The sequence below is a fragment of the Prionailurus bengalensis genome, chromosome B1 (genome assembly GCF_016509475.1).
Source record: "Prionailurus bengalensis isolate Pbe53 chromosome B1, Fcat_Pben_1.1_paternal_pri, whole genome shotgun sequence".
Classification (NCBI taxonomy): domain Eukaryota; kingdom Metazoa; phylum Chordata; class Mammalia; order Carnivora; family Felidae; genus Prionailurus; species Prionailurus bengalensis.
In genome coordinates, this window is record NC_057344.1 from 59,947,422 (window position 1) to 59,959,628 (window position 12,207).

The 12,207-nt window shown below is 40.8% G+C and overlaps 1 protein-coding gene across 5 annotated transcripts in view; it reads right to left on the bottom strand.

Annotated features, from left to right (window-relative positions):
• PALLD (palladin, cytoskeletal associated protein) overlaps positions 1–12,207 on the bottom strand; it is a 409,470-nt gene that overhangs the window by 248,451 nt on the left and 148,812 nt on the right. Inside the window, exon 1 of one of the 5 annotated variants that reach the window (XM_043565886.1) lies at positions 2,877–2,893. The exons of 3 other annotated variants lie outside the window; for them this stretch is intronic. The gene's annotated coding sequence lies outside the window, so the exon portion shown is untranslated. Of the gene's footprint in view, positions 1–2,876; positions 2,894–12,207 lie in introns of those variants that run through there. One more of the 5 variants, XM_043565897.1, reaches the window with a different exon arrangement.

Genomic DNA, 12,207 nt, shown 5'->3' on the forward strand with positions numbered 1-12,207 from the left:
TAAATGCAGCTCAAATAAACCGAACTTCTAAAATGATTTTATCTTGTTTTGACCAGAAGAGGTAGCTTCTTCATATCTGGACTCAAGGAGCATGTAGGTGTTAATCAGTATCCCTAAGAAACAGCATAGAAGTGGGCAGGTAGAATCTACACTAAGTATGTGTGCTGCTGAAGCTCTTAAAATCTTAGATTATGTCCAGTATTTTCCACGCTGGTGATGTAGTAGAAAGGGCCTAGGGGCTGGGAATCAACAGTCCAGGATTCTGGTTTCACCTGGTCAACAGACCAGCTAAGCTGAATGAAATCCAGTTGTCCTCTCTTTTAGGGCTGGAGTTGATTTGTGAAATGTGAGGAATGAACTAGACCAGTGTTTCCTCAAATGTGTCCCAAAAAACTATTTCTGCAGCAAGTTAACAGATAGCATTGAAAAAGGGTCCTGTGGCACAACAGGTTTGTGGAGCAAGGAGTTAAACATCTGTCTTTACTATAGAACTTTCTAGAACTTTGACTATGCCAATATACATGAAATTTCCAAGAGAAAAACTGCAGGCATCATTCTCAATCTTATTTGACCACAGAACATATTTTGAGAATCATATTGAAAGATTAATGGTACATGGAACACATTTTGGAAAACACAGGGTTGAATTATCACTAAGATCCCATCTAACTCTACAATAGTGACACTGAATACCTGCCCTACACTTTACAACTACCTCTTCCGGTGCTCACGACAGACATCAGTAACGAAGCAAAACTTCTTTCTCACTGGCCCCAGACTTAGTTCTGGAGTCCTCCAGCGGTGCTCTGGGCAACCGCTACCAACCATTTAGACAGAGCTGGCACTTGAGTTGAAACATGTTGGCCATGTCTGATTTAACAGTCTATGTTTATGTATTATTTTCTTAGATAGGAGTCAATGTGAAATGCTGACTGCTAGCTCTGACTGTTAACTCTAAGAATATTTTTTTTCTGTTTTGGACAAGCAGCCATTTTGCCATGGCACATGGCATTACTGGGCCCTCCCTCACCCCCCGCCTTTGGAAAATGCTCAGGGTCAATGTATAATATGATGTCCAAATCAGGTCATTTCAAAGAATGAAACAGGCTACCATTATAATTACAGGAATCAATAGGAACATGGCTACTTTACTTCATTGCAAGAGCAACTCGAAAATGTGATTTTGGCTTTAGTGGATATTTTGACTCTGCAAATGTGATTCATCCCCATGAGTAGACAAAAGTAAACTTCACAGTCTATGAGGGGGAAAAAAAGTTCCCAACCTTCCTGTCACTCATTCACAAGTTCTTGTTACACCTGTTAAAAAACACATTCATCCTTACCAATCCTCTATGCGGGCAGACAAATAAGTAAGCATGACCTGACAAGTCATACTTCAAAGTTACCTATACTGTGAAAATTGGTACTGAATGTTTCCAAGCCTTCACAGTGTTGAGGGAAAGAATGGATTAGAGAGAGAGCCTGAGAATGAGAAATTGCATACATAAAACAGCTAGAGGTGCACATTCAGCTATTCTGTTGTTACAGTTATGGCAGGTAATTACTAGCTATTGTTGTAACTTGGATTGCATTCCAAAGGAAATAAAATGGGAGATGTTTTATTAGACAATGCTGTCAGTCTTCTATGCTTTTGGAACCCATCCATGGAGATACAACGATTACCTCAGACTTACGAAACCCAGAAGGACTAAAACCAAAGTAAGGATAGGGAAATAAGACTTCTTGGTATCTTCAACTCGACATAAATACAGAAACCCACATAAAACAGTTGATGTATAGACCGTTAGCAAGCCCAGTAGTTTTCTCTTTGCATGTGACAAGCAATTACATTGAATACAACTGTTCCCTCAACAGTGGAACATTCTTCCCCCAAATCAAAGTACAGGAGGATCATCTATAATTTTTCCTAGTTTATCAGTACCTCCATTTCTTGCTTTAATCTCGCTGCCAGCTAACCATGATTAGGGGTAAGGGAGGAGAAAACAGGTGAAAGTGGGGACAGAAAATGAGTGGGAAATATCCCTCTTTCTGAAAAAGCTAAAACTTCAGAATTCCAAGGGCTTTGCTTCTCTCTCACCCCCTCTCCACAAGAGCTTTCAGCTAACACTGCACTGGTTGATAAGTCCCCATCAGCTGAACCAGGCTCAGCAGGCAAGGGTGGGCGCTTCAGCCTCTCAGATTTGGTGGACAATCTTGCTGAGGTGGAGGGGAGGCTTGGTAGCCTCCTCGCACAATGTTCTGACCCTAGTCTAATGGCGTTCAAGCCTGGCTAGCTAGCATGGTCCCGTACGAACCACAAAACCAACGCCAAAAACAGAGCATGCAAGCCAGCAAAATTCAACCATACACTGGTCCCGTCAGTCCATAACTACTTACAGAAACTGGTTTTCTTTTTTTTTCCAAGATTTTCCCAGCTAGCTCACATCAAAGCCACCCCCCTTTTCTAAGTGCTTTTCCCTTTTTCTTATTTTGTGTTCCTTCTAGAAGTCCACACTTGGAGGTCAGCTTTCCTAGAAGAACTGTAATAAATGAAGCATCCACCAAGGAGGGAACTGGGAATGAGACCATGAGGAGGTAGGTATAGAGGGAGTTCCAGGGCTGGCACACAGCACTCACATGCCTGCACCAACTATCTTAACAGCGAATGTTTTCATCGAAGCGTTGAGCCACATTTTATACCCACACACACAGAAACCTGAATTAAACATCTGACGCGCTCCTGGAATCAAGTTCCTGAAAGAGTCACAAACACCCAGCAAACGCTGCTGTGCAACTACCTTTCTGATTCTGATTCACACAGGTAATTCTCTAAATAGCATCTGTCCTACCCCCATCAACTGGGATCAGATACATACTTGTGAGTCTGTAGAACGGTGAGCCATTTCCCAAGAAAGCTGTCTCCACTGCTTCCCCTTACATCCTGGGTGTGTGGAGCTGTGGCTGGAGCAGGGAGGGGCCTCAGGTGTGTGAGCAACAGCAGGAAGTCAGGACTAATTATACTTTGTTTTATTAGGCTATTTGAATAACAAATAAACTGGCAGGTTTCATTTCAGTTGCTTTTTCAGAGCAAATGACCTCAGGCTGGCATTTCACTCCAATCGACTCTAAGTTTTCAAGTGTTAAAATTAATGTTATGATTAGATACAGACTTCAATCTTTTTCTTTGAAAAATATGGATTTTCGTGATGAAAAAAAACTCTTTGCTGATTAGAAGTTGAGCACCCACCTGGCTCCATTCCATCAGTCAGTGCTCACATCCTGCGTGCCCCAAAGCTACTTTGATGGCACAATACACAACTTTTAAAAATTGGCTTCAGAAGTACTTAAAGACTTGGCAAAAGACAAAACCAAACAAACCTCTAAAACTATTATGTGGTACAGGGTAAGGGGTGGGGGAGACTTTAGCATATTATATTTGCTAGTTAGAGGAAGTTATAATAGTTCCTTCGCTTGCATAGCAAATAAAAATACGTGTTTTTGTAATTTTAAACTGTCCCTGATAATGGCTACATATGTTTGCTGTGGCTGAAAAGAACAGTATATTCAAAGTTTGCCTTGGGGAGCCTGGGAGGTGCAGTCAGTTAGTTAAGCGTCTGACTCTTGGTATTGGCTCAGGTCACGGTCTCACAGTTCTCGAGTTCGAGCCCCACATTGGATTCTGTGCTGATGGCATGGAGCCTGCTGGGGATTCTGTCTCTCCTTCTCTCTGTCTGCCCCTGCCCCATCTTGTGCTCTCTCTCAAGGTAAATAAATAAACTTTAAAAAATTTTAAAAAAGACTTTATCTTGTGGAGGATTTTAATTCTCAGAGTTCACTAGGTGCATATCCAGACATCTAGATAATACTATCTCCAACTCAGCCACTCCTTTCTTTGGGGGTCCTCAAGAATTGCTTGGGACAAGGAAGAGTTTTGGCCAACAGTTCACTCTTTCAAGCTGTGCACATTAAGAGAAAGCCTTTCTACACTACCTAATCATTTTGGCAACTTGTGGATGTTGAGAAATTTCTAGCACAGTTACCCTGTGCTAGAAAAAGACAGAGGGAGTTCATGCTGTATGTAAATGCTGTTTCACATTCATAGTCTTTTCTCAATCCTCTTGGGCAAGAAAATCCTAGTGTCCCTCCAGATTTTAATATTCCATTGATTCATAGTTTCTCCAAGTTATCTGAAGGTAGGCTTAAAAAACATGTGTCCAGGTACTGTGTTAAGTCAATTTTGAAGGATCTAAAGCAATTCCCTGAGGTTTCTTATGACTGAAATTACTCCACATGTCCAAAGATGGAATGGATTGGAATGAGGGGGTTCCCGGTCACTAGATATACTCAAGATGGAGGAAAATAGGTAGGAATCTTGTAGAGAGAATTCAAGAACCGAATGGCTGATTGATGGAGAGTCTACCATGATGACTGGTGCCATGATCTTTCTTTTAGCAAGCAACTGACAGCTGACGCATGAAAGTGGGACAAAACATCTAAGGCCTGGTGTGCTGAATACTAAAGACTGGCATAATCCTCTTAATTATGATGCACTTATTAGATTAGCCTAATTTAATCAAGGTAACTCTTGAAGTTTCCAGGGGCTTTTTAATTAGAATGGTTTATTGGGGATATATTAGCTGTTAAATGGAACTTATGTTCAGCACACAAAATGCTACATTTCCATGTTTGCAAATAGTCTGTCACAAAATATACTTTAAAAAACAATCGAGGCGCCTGAGTGACTCAGTTTGTTAAGCCTCCCACTTCAGCTCAGGTTGTGATCTCACAGTTCGTGAGTTGGAGCCCTGTGTCAGGCTCTGTGCTGACAGCTCAGAGCCTGGAGACGGCTTCGGATTCTGTGTCTCCTCCTCTCTATGCTCCTCCCCCGTTCACTCTCTCTCTCTCAAAAATAAACAGTAAAAAAATTTAACAAGAAAACAATTTCACACTTTGTACAAAAACCTGGGTCAATACAGGATATTGGACCATTACTTCTAAAAAAAAAAAGACTTCCTAAATTTAATCACCTTCATCACTAACTTGCTTTGTATTAAACTTCCTACTTTCTCTTTGCTCAAGTTCACATTTTAGCCTTATTAATGTAGGACCTCTAACTTCACAAATGTCTGTTAGGTAATCACATACTAAACTTCAAATCCAATGAAGTATAATTACATTTTTCAAAAGCACGTTTGAGAGCCTTAAAGGGATTTTTAAAATTTTGTCATTTAACTAAAGACTGATTTTCATGAAATTTTGCAAATATATTCTGATAGTTTTCTGAAAATCCTCCCATTTCCTACCTTTTGATATCCTTCTGCATTTTTCAACACTCTTCTTGGAGAAGAATCACATACCACCCAAAGGGTGAAGATAAATCATGATTTCTGCTGGGGACTGGCACTCACATAAAAATATCCGTTGGGAGAGGAAAGCACAGTTCTCTACAGAAGGAACTCTGTGCCACAGTCATGCTGTGTAGGACTCTTCACAGCCTCCGTCTGCTTCCTCAACATTTCCACCCTCAGACCCAAACCTCTGGAGGGTGTGCCCGCCTTCCAGCTCCTGTGCTGTGTTTCGTCTGTCTCTGTCCCATCAGGTATGGTCTATTCTCAGTGTTGAGAAATAAAAACAAAACCAAAACAAAACACGAAAAAGAAAACCCACCCTTTAGCTAAAACCTGTGATTCTGTACAGTTATTTACTTTTGTCCAAAAGCAACTCTCCTGAATAAGATGTAAAATGTGTATTTTTGCTCAATATACATAATATGCGGATATCCGATAATCCTGACCTCCCATTTTTCTCATTTATCCTCACATCCGTCACTGAGGTGGAGCTCAAATTCCTCCCTCTTTCCCCACCTCTTCTTCCCACAAAGAAAATATCCTATGATTTCTAAGTGACTAAGAATTGAAACACTAAATAGCTCTAAGAGTCTGTGGTGGCATTAGAGATTTTCTGGCCAGTAACTAAAGAGTTAATTTTGGACATTACAAAGAAAATGTTAAATCCGTTGCCAGGTCATTTACTGCAATGTTAAAAGCTAACAGAATGAGTTTGCCCAGCACCCTGGAGTCTAATAATGTAATTGTAACTAGTGCACGGAGAAGAGGGAATAGTCTTCTAACACTGCTTTAGAAGTGATTTATTGATCCCTACACAATAATTCTTCAGCGATTCACAGAACCAGAATTTATAGATTTATTCCCAACTTCAGGAAAAATTGACTTCACTCTTGAACCCTTTGCCTTCTTCCATCAATCTCCGAACTGCAATTAGCTAAGTTAAACTGTGATCCTGGAAAGGCATTCCCTCACCACCCACCCCCCAACAAAATGTATATACTTTACATAAAGGAGGAAAGAAAAGGATATTCAGACAGCATTAATATACACGTATGACTATGCAGAGTATGTATGCTTAGTGGAGGTGGGTGCAGGTGGTTTCCAAGTGGGAGCTCTATGAACATCTAAAAAGAAAAGGAATACATTTAAAACATGAGCTAAGACTCCTGTATATGGAAAGCTGTTGAAACTAATGGGGAAATATGAACTGGTATGACCTTTCAAGAGGAGGATCTGGCAACACTAACATTTAGAGTACACATGCATTTGACCCAGCAGTTTCGTTTCTAGGAAGTTATGCTCTGCTATGCTCATACAAGGGCACAAAGACCCACGAAACACGGTTGTACAACAATGCTCATTTCCGCACTTTGTAAGTAACAGAAAACACTCATCTTGCCCTAAATGTCCATCAGCGAGGAGAAAAGGAGCAAATCAATTATGGTATTCCACCCAGGGAAATACTATGCAGCCTTCAAAAATAATGTTAGGTGAAGCTGTCAAAAAACATACTGTGTCTAGGAATACCGCAACGGTGTTTACCTGAAGAGTAAACTTCCGGAGAGTCTTATAAGAAACTTAAAACTCTGAAGTTATGTGGAGGGGAGGAATGAAGCAGAGGCAAGAGAGAGAAGTTTCACTTTTCATCTTGGGGCTTCCTGCAGGATTTTTTTTTTTAACCATAAGCAAATATTACTTTATATATGCTAAACTTATTAAAATTACCAAAAAGAAACCTACAGAAAAGCATGAATTTGAAAAGCCATCTATGCACCATTTCATTTAAGTTTATTTTTGAGAAAGCGCATATGCACAAGTGGGGGAGGGGCAGAGAGAAAGAGGAGACAGAATCCAAAACAGGTTCCAGGTTCCAGGCTCTGTGCTGACAGCTCAAACCCACGAACCGTGAGATCATGACTTGAGCTGAAGTCAGACGCCCAACCGACTGAGCCACCCAGGTGCCCCATGCAGCGTTTTAAAAGCTGAAAAAAAGGATACACTTCTTAGGGCAGTTGTGCTCTATTAAAAGATACTTGTATTACCACTTTATCATTCATTAACTACTAGGCTCTTTTAACCCCTATTTTATTTGCACCACCTCATAACGTTGTTAGGAAGATTAAACACAGCGATGCAGTTCTAACCTTTGGCTCGGGGCTTCATTCATTTTACTCAAAAGGTTAGCCAGTTATTCCTTACAAAAGCTAAGAGAAGGGTACATTGTGGGGGCACAGAAAGCAAATTAAGTCTCGGGATGTATTCAATTACTTACTAGTCTTTCATTTTTGTTCCTTTTGTTCCTATTTGAGAGCTCCTCCACTTGATCTGAGTTATAAATATGTTTGTAACATGTGCCCTTATTCCTTTGTCTGTCCAGGAAGGTTCCCCCTGCTATGAGAGCCACTGCACCTTCTAAAGCCATAGTCACACTAAGAATTAAACGGACTTGATTAAAGAAAACAAATGTTGGCATATTGTCCTATACACTTAAGTATTTAATCCTAAAACTCGATCTATTAATGCAAAAAGATGTTAAAAAAAAAAAAAAAAACAAATTCACACCAGCCAGGGATTATCTCATCTTGCTTCAGACAGTGGGTGAAAAATATCACAGTGTATCACAAATTAGGATCTGTAGAATGTGACATGTTAGGGTTGTATTCTGTTGTGTTTCCTTAACGACCAAGCAACAGCTTATAGGAAAGTTCTTGGCTCTGCTGAGTCAGTGTCCCAACAACAAAATGCCTTTTAAACTATGAAGTGATTCTTGCAGAGGTCAAATGAATCAAAGTTCCATCCCTCAAGCATCCTCTGGGTTGGAACCTGAAAATCTTGCTGGAAGAAGAGAGAAGCTAATTGAGAGAAGCTAAAATGAAGACCTGGCTACACAGGAAAAGACCACATGTGCCTACACACATGTAGCTTTTACTCCAGTTGGGGAGAGACACAATAATCACTTAAATTATCACGTAAGTAATTTCAGATAGGGCAATGCCATGAAAAAAACAAAACACAGTGAGAATGATCAGAGCTACATTTGGTAGGCTAGTTATGGAAGAGAGTGAGGTCATTTCATACTACCCCGCTACAGTATTTTTCACCAAGATTGTGTAAGGAAAAAGATACCAGCACATAAAAAGAACATTCATGAAGAGACCTTGAAAGCAGATACTTGATGCAAAAGTATTCACGCCAAGACATTCTCCATTAATGAGCATCACATCACCTATCTCCAAAGGGGCTCCTTTCCCTCGTTGGATTTATTAGGACTAACTGGCAAATCTCTCACCTTCTGGGCAAACAGAACTTACACTTTCCTGAAAGCATTCTCTCATATTAATTTATACCCATAAGGACCAAAAACTTTTCACTTAGATGACTTAATACAGAATTCGAGTCCCTCTCTACAGTGAAATGGCCCATTTTCTCCCACCCTTATGCCACAGAATTCTAATTTTTCTCTCTCAGGCTGTAAAACAGCTGTTTCTAATGCATATGGACAGATTTCAAGTTTAAGCTATTACATTGTGAGCATTTCTCTAGTAGTTTTTACAAACTGTTGAGCATTCTCCTCTGTCTTAAATGTTGGGGGGGGGAGCGGGGGGACTCTGGTGAATGGGAAAAGAAGAAAAGTAGCTTATAGGATTCTTGGTTAAGAACCACCTCTGGTACTCTCTGGAGCACATTAGCTCTTTAGAAGAAGCAGACAAACCAAAAAAAAAAAAAAAAAAAAAAAACAACAACAACAACAACAAACCACACACCAGGATAGAATTCATGTCAAGGCCCCAGAGAATGGCCTTAATGACCTGAAAGGGGAAGAGCAAAGAGGGTAATGATTGTGCCTTGTTCTAAGTGTACAAGTTGAATAAATAAGGAAAATAATGTTTTTTTTTTTTTTTTTTTTAGAAAAGTGCTAAACGCATGAAAGTTCCTTAATCTGAGGGGTACACTGGAATACATGGAGGGGCCTCTGAAAACCCGCGGGGCTTTTTCCCCAACTGCTTCTGAGGGTATGTGCCACTGTCCCATGCTCAAGAGGTTCACACACAAGCATATTATTGTTGGGGTGGAATGTTAAGATAGGCCTCCACAGCAGCCTTAGAAAACATCTTTTTCTTTCCATATTGTAATAACTAATCCTAATCTCTGAAGGAAAAAAAATATATTCCATTGTGATAATGGGGCCAGAATATCTCTATATATTTTGCACTGTAGTCAATGCAGTCTGCCAAACCTTTCCAAAGAACCTAACCAAGCGAGCCAGATCCTTCTAAAATTTTAGATGTCAGAGAAAAGAATTCTGATCTTCACTTTTCAGGACTTCTAGGTTTAAAAGGCTACTGAAATGTTCAAGCCTTTTCATATTTGATGATACTGTTTGAAGCTAGTTGCAGAAAGGAACACGAGAGACAATCCTATCTTTTTGAGTGGTGGACCTTTCACGGTTTCGTTGTTTCTCAAACTGTTCTTGCCATGCAAACTGAGAGCAGGCTATGTTTTCACAATATTTTGTGCATAAGTATCGTTTAATGTGTTATTTACATAAATGCCTTAATTGTTTTAGTTTTAAGGACCGAGATCCTATGGTATGTGTACCATTATGTAGAGAAGTTATCTGTATTTTTAAACCGTATTGTTACCAGAAAAGTACAAATAAAGGTTATGTGTTGTTAAGTGCTGAATTCCTGAGTGATGAGACTTACGTAGGTATCCTGATCTTCTGAGACTTCATAATGAAAGATATCATGGCTGAGATACTATTTATTTTGTGGCAACGGGAAATAGGCTGTTTCTATAATCACTGCTTGGAGCCATGGAAATTAATCTTATGCCACTTCTATCAAGGGGAAACCAGAGGCCTTAAGCTATGTGGTGGCGGTGGGCCAGATCTTGATTCATTCTTGGAAGCCTCCTATACACCATTTCACAAGTGATACCTGGAGACCACTTTAAGTAGATTTCATTTTGGTGTTAGCATTGGTTCTGCAGAGAATAACGTTTCAGGGGTGGGTGGTAAAGTTGTAAATAGGGACTGATGGCCTGCTATCTCCAAAATTACAGAGCTGTGTGCTCTCACACACTTGTCAAAACTTGGCAACAGAGCCCTGGGCTTGGCCCAGATGGGGACTGGAGTCCTGCTGTGGAAGCAGATCGCTGGTGGCCCCTGAGTCACCTGCACTGGTACCAAAGGGAATTCAGCATCAGCATTCTGCTCCGTGGGTCCTAACTTAGAATACCACCTCTCGGCTCTCCTCAAGGAAGCCCCTTGGTGATGGTACATAGGAGGTCGAGTGGGGGCAGTGGGGGGAGGGGGATGCTGGCCTGTGACCAGGGACCCTGGCCCTTCTTCTTCCCAAGTCTGTATGGGAAGGTTGAGATGCCTGCGGGCAGGGAGAGGTTGTGGATGACCTAGGATCTGCTGAGGTGAAGCTACATGCCGCCATCCCTTGAACAACAGCCAGGAGACCACTTTGTCACCTGGTGATGAAGTTGGCTTCCTGCCCCAGTTTCTTCTTAGAATAGCAAATAATATACAAGGCTCAGCATCCCTGTGAGGTCGTCTCCTAGTTTTTAATAATTCCTTGTATTTATTTAGTGCCTTTTCCTCTCCCAAGAGCTAACTGTAAGAGTTTTCCATATGTTACTTCAATAATCCTCATTACAGCCCCGTGCCTGAGCTGGTTAGAAAACGGTGCTAATGGGGCCAAGGTCAGCACTCAGCCTCTCACGAGCCCCCTGTGAGCAGCCCCATTTGCACTGAGAAAATCTGTTTCATGGCCTCACCCTGCACAGCTAACCATAACCAATTATTTTAAAAAGCTTACAAGGGGCCACAAAGATAACAGGTAATAATAACGACATTTAATGAGTGCTCACCCTGTGCCAGTTATTTTCCAAGTGCTTATTATATATTAACTAATTCAGCTCTCCCAAAAACTCCTTGAGCAAAGTGCCCATTGTTAGACCCATTTTAAGGAAGAGGAAATGGAGGCCTAGGGAATTAAGTAACTTGCCCACGGTCACACAGGAAATGGCAGAACACAGATTTCAACTTCATTAGTCTCCTTAAAGGGATCATACTCTTAACCACTACTCAATACTGCCTCCGTATAAGCAACATTGTGGATGGCACAACTCAGGACACAAATTCCTTATCATATCAGTATATTAAACACAACTCAGTAATACAGACTATAAGGGCGTAGAAGAAAGGGACACAGCTAACATTTAAAGGTCAGTAGTCATAACACCCCTCTGGTGCCGTGCTATGCACATCACAGGTATTGTCTCATTTTAATCTTTACAACACTTAGAGATAGGTACTCCTGACTCCATTTTACAGATCAGGATACAGAGGATCAGAGACACTAATTTGAATACTGATATTTAGTTGGAAGAGCCAGAATTAGAAAAGAAATATGTCTGCTTCTAATGCTTATGCTATTCCCACGGAACTTCAGGTGGCACTCTCAATTTACATAAAGGAAACAACTGTGAGTGAATAAGAAATAGAGGTCTAGAGCTGAAGAGAGCTATCATGAGCTATGGTATCCAGGATTGGAACCACGCGTTTGGACTTCTATTGCTGGGTCCTCTTTCCTGCAACTATCAAAAGCCTGTTTCTTCTAGCCCTACTCATATACCACAGCCAAACAGAAAATGTGAACCCCTATGGCCATGGAGGCCAATTTGTTAATTGCAGGGTATTCAATGATGTAGCCTATCTAAACCCTTGGGACAGTCAAAGCTCAACAAATGTTTACAAGATGTCAACATCCAAAGAGCTCCTGTCTATCACTTGAAGCAAATGGGAGTAACTACTTAACTATTTTCCTCCGTGGAAGCACCAAATGGC